This window comes from Nannospalax galili, unplaced genomic scaffold (assembly GCF_000622305.1).
Source record: "Nannospalax galili isolate Female #2095 unplaced genomic scaffold, S.galili_v1.0 scaffold1289, whole genome shotgun sequence".
Lineage (NCBI taxonomy): Eukaryota > Metazoa > Chordata > Mammalia > Rodentia > Spalacidae > Nannospalax > Nannospalax galili.
The window spans coordinates 164,450-169,122 of NW_008360172.1; the positions used below are offsets into that span (position 1 = coordinate 164,450).

The 4,673-nt window shown below is 44.4% G+C and overlaps 1 long non-coding RNA gene across 1 annotated transcript in view; it reads left to right on the top strand.

The window, feature by feature from the left end:
- Positions 1-4,427, top strand: part of LOC115068615 — a 7,776-nt gene extending 3,349 nt beyond the window's left edge. The window contains exons 3-5 of the long non-coding RNA XR_003847948.1: positions 761-823; positions 1,530-1,610; positions 4,105-4,427. This is a non-coding gene — a long non-coding RNA (uncharacterized LOC115068615). The remainder of the gene's footprint in view (positions 1-760; positions 824-1,529; positions 1,611-4,104) is intronic.
- The last annotated feature ends 246 nt before the right edge of the window (positions 4,428-4,673 follow it).

A 4,673-nucleotide genomic window follows, 5' to 3' on the forward strand; every position in this document is an offset into this window, starting at 1 on the left:
CTGGCACCAGCTAGCCTATAGAAAGATAACAGGATGTGGTTGGGGACTTTCAGGCCCAGAGATGAGGATAATTTGTAGACCTAGTTTCTAACAGGGCAAGGGAAATACTTACATCCGAGTCATTGATGCGATCAAATAAATATGAGTGAACACTCGCCAATCGCTGAAGCAATTTCTCTCTCGAAGTGTATTCAAAATGTTAATTCTACCGGGTTGAAGCTAACATGTAGACAGCAGATCATTACATTTCAATTGGGAACAGACTTCATATTTAACATAAACAGTCACGTCATTTTGGCTGCCTGCACCCAGAGCCACATTTAGAAAGTCTTCCGTGTAACCATGGGAACGGTTTTGCTTAAGCCCTGTTGCTTGTGTAAATCCAATTCATTCTGAATTAGCTGAGAAGTGGGCGGCAGGGCTGTGTGATTCGTCTATGTCCATGGCTTCCCGAGTTGCCTCTTAAAAAACGTGATGGGAAATTAAAGTTTTTTCTTTCTGTTTTTAGAGGTGGAAGCATGGATGAGACTGGGAGGCAGAGTCCTTTTCTCCAATGACAACAGCATCACAGAGAATGAAAAATAGGAAACCAGTTTCTGGTGTACAGAGACATTTCCTGTGCTTATCAGTTCCTTTGGCTAGGATAATCTTCCTTAATATGTCCAAGAGAGGAGTATGATCACGTGCATAATTTTACACATGGCATAAAAACCCCTAATAGAAATGTATTCACGTTAACACTTCTTCCTTTTCGTTCTAGGACAAATATCGTGAATTAGATTCAACAAAATGCCCTTTTTGGCTCCTTTAAAGCAGCTACTGGGTAGGTGACTAAGAAAAGAAGATATTTTTGCCTCCTAGACTACTGAAAGGAGAGCAGGCTTGAGTGGGCCCCAGGAGTGTCAGGGTAAAGAAAGAAAAGGGGATGGCAAGATACTGGCTGGCCAGGGACATGACAGTAAACTGCTTTCTGTGCCTCTAGTCTCTGTGACTAGAAATGGCTTTTCACTTCATTAAAACCCATGGACACTGCTCATCTTCAAGGTCAGGCCCAGTGTCATCAGATCTGGTACATATAGTCCTGTCTACTCATCCTCCCAAGAGATCATGTTTGTGTGTGCCTGTGGATACACATATACACGTAGATGGGCTTGTCTTGATTGAGCATGTGTGTGGCTGTGAGAGAGCCTTAGGTATCATCTTAGGTGCCTGTATTTTTTAGACAGGGTCTTTACTATGGAGGAACTTGCCAAGTACCCTAGACTGACTGACTGGTGAGCCCCAGGAATCTGCCTGACTCTGTCTCCCTGTGCTGGCATTAAAAGCATGCATGCTATCACGTTCAGAATTTTTTATCTGGGGTCTGGGGATCAAATTCAGGTATTTGTGTTTGTAAGACAAGCCCTTTGCTGCCTGAGCCATCTTCTCAACCCCAATAATTGCTAAGTTTTTGCTAATTGACCATACATTACAAATATGTCTGTGTTCTGCTTCCTTACAAGTGACTGTTTATCCATTTCCCCCGCCAGAAAGAGAGAGAGCAAGAGTGAGAGAGAGCTGTTGGAGGGGATACATCTTCTTTCCTAACTGACTAGAGTCTATTGCTGCTGGTAAGCCATACACAAACAGTGTTGATCAACCAACCAGTGCAGGTAAAAATGCAAAGGCAGCAGAGAGGCCAAGGCAAACATGCTTTGTTGATAGTTTCATCTAGCTTGGGAGTAAAGGATGATTCTACGGAGGACGGTTATGGAGGCTTAGAGAGAAGAGGGGAGGGGAGGGGAGGGAAGGGAAGGGAAGGGAAGGGAAGGGAAGGCTACTGTGGCCCTAAAATATACCAGAAATTATAGTGTCCATCTTGAGAAGACACTTGAAGTAGCCTGGAAAATGGTCACCCAACATACACAGCCCTGTCCCAGGAAGCTGTAAGTCTGATTTGAAAAGTCAACTTTGTAAATGTGACTAAGATTCTTGAGATAGTGCGATAACTCTGTGTTGTCTGGGTGGGCACTGAATGCCACCTTGGCTCTCATAAAAGACATTTCAATTATCGTTGTACAAGAACTCACAGATAGAACAGAAAACAGGCCCAAAGAAGAATGCAGACCCTGGAGTAGTGTGTATACAAGTCAGGAAGTGCAGCAGTCATAGGAAACCAGGGGAGTCCAGAACTGTTTCCATGCCAGAGTCTCTGAGAGAGTTGGGGGGAGTTTGGCCTTTCTGACAGCACTCAGATTCTGCCCAGAGCTGTTATTTAGAGAGAATAAATCTCTGGTTCAAAAGGTGTGAAGTTTGTAGTAATTTGTTACAGTTTCTGTAACCATAAGGAACTAACACAAAACTTATGTCCTACACATTTTTATTAACGAAGCAAGACTTAAGTGGGGAATAGTAACATTATAGCCAAGTTCACAGAGAAATCCCCAGCCAAGCTGAGAGTCAAACCCAAGTTGCAACAGTGTCAGAACTGTGTAGATAGCTCACCTTTATCCAGTGTGCATAGAGCTGTGTGGATAGCTCACCGTTATCCAGTGTGCATAGAGCTGTGTAGATAGCTCACCTTTATCCAGCGTGTGTAGAGCTGTGGAGATAGCTCACTTTTATCCAGTGTGTGTAGAGCTGTGTAGATAGCTCACCTTTATCCAGCGTGTGTACAGCTGTGTAGATAGCTCACCTTTATCCAGCGTGTGTACAGCTGTGTAGATAGCTCACCTTTATCCAGCGTGTGTACAGCTGTGTAGATAGCTCACCTTTATCCAGTGTGTATAGAGCTGTGTAGATAGCTCACTTTTATCCAGTGTGTGTACAGCTGTGTAGATAGCTCACCTTTATCCAGCATGCATAGAGCTATGTAGATATCTTACCTTTGCCCGTGTGCATAGAGCCAGTCTCGATGCAAACTGCATTGTTTTAGTGACTCGATTTTGGCACTGTTTTGAGGGTTGAGACACCGTAACTGGCTGGATCCCTTTAGCAAAACAGAAATAGAGATTTCATCAGGTGACTGATTTAGGCAGACCTGTGGACTTCTCCCTGAATCAAACCCCAAGTAGAAAACTACATAAGCATCTGTTGACAAAGCTTAACTGCAGTTCCGAAATCACCAGCGGTGCCAGTTCTCCACAGCTCACCTTTATCCAGTGTGTGTAGAGCTGTGTAGATAGCTCACTTTTATCCAGTGTGTGTAGAGCTGTGTAGATAGCTCACCTTTATCCAGCATGCATAGAGCTATGTAGATATCTTACCTTTGCCCGTGTGCATAGAGCCAGTCTCGATGCAAACTGCATTGTTTTAGTGACTCGATTTTGGCACTGTTTTGAGGGTTGAGACACCGTAACTGGCTGGATCCCTTTAGCAAAACAGAAATAGAGATTTCATCAGGTGACTGATTTAGGCAGACCTGTGGACTTCTCCCTGAATCAAACCCCAAGTAGAAAACTACATAAGCATCTGTTGACAAAGCTTAACTGCAGTTCCGAAATCACCAGCGGTGCCAGTTCTCCACAGCGCTTTATAAATGTCAAGGGAGAAATGGTGGCCTTCCTCTCGGCCCTGTGCAAGGTGACCTGCTCGTCTCATGAGTTGCTTCAACTGTGCTAGGGCCTGTTCTGTGTGAGTGGAAAATTTCTTTACTTCTTGGATTAATATTTTGGCACGAATAGAAAAGACAAAAAGTGTAAGTTAAAAAAATGAGATACATATACATTTTCAAGAATGCTGAGGAGATAACTTGAGCCAAAAGGAGACGGGAAATGACCTGAGCTTGGGTAGGAGGTACTGTGTATCATAACCAATGAAAGTCTCTCCCTGAAAGAGAAAGCTACCGAACAGGTAGAAAGCACAAGAGAAGACAATTTTGGGATTTCTGGGGGGAAGAAGTTGGGGCAGATGCAGTCAGGGTAGAAGAAGTTGGGGCAGATGCAGTCGGGGCTGATGCAGCCAGGGCAGATGAATGTCGGGATCAGGAGGCCATGAGACCAGAGAAGGTTGGGGGCTCCGCTGTAGAGGGTCTGGGAAGGCTACGGACAGGACTCTGTTTTGCTCTGAGTGAGGTAGGAAGCTATTAGGGTCTGCACTGAGGAAATATGACTCTCCTTCCCAAAGCATCACTGCAAAGAACACCCGGAAGAGAGCCAGGCCTGAAGCCCAGCTGACAGCAGCAAGGTCCTCCATGTCCGCATCATTTCCTCGCCGCTGAAAGTTGTGTCATCACAGTCCCTGAGGCCACTAGTCCATGCACGACCTTCAACCTTGCTTTTTTAATAATGACGCTGCAAACACAAATGACCTACACAGTTAAATCTCTTGCTGTAATTGATGCTTATTTCTATCAAGAGAAATAAAACAGAAAGCTAATTTTTTTGATAGCTAGCTTTTTCTTCTTAAAACATATTTTACTTACTATTTTTATTTTATGTGTCTGATAGTTTGCCTGCATCGTGTGTAAGTACACCATGTGCATGCAATGCCTGCAGAGGACAGAAGGTGTCAGATCCCCAGGGAACTGGAGTTACAAGTGGTTGCTAGCTACCATATGGGTGCTGGGGATTGAACCCGGGTCCTCTGGAGGAACAGCCAGTGATCTTAACCACGGAGCTGTCTCTCCAGCACCAAAAGCTAGCTTTTGCTTAATGCCCCAAATTTCACCTAACTTAGAAAGAAAGAATACCAGT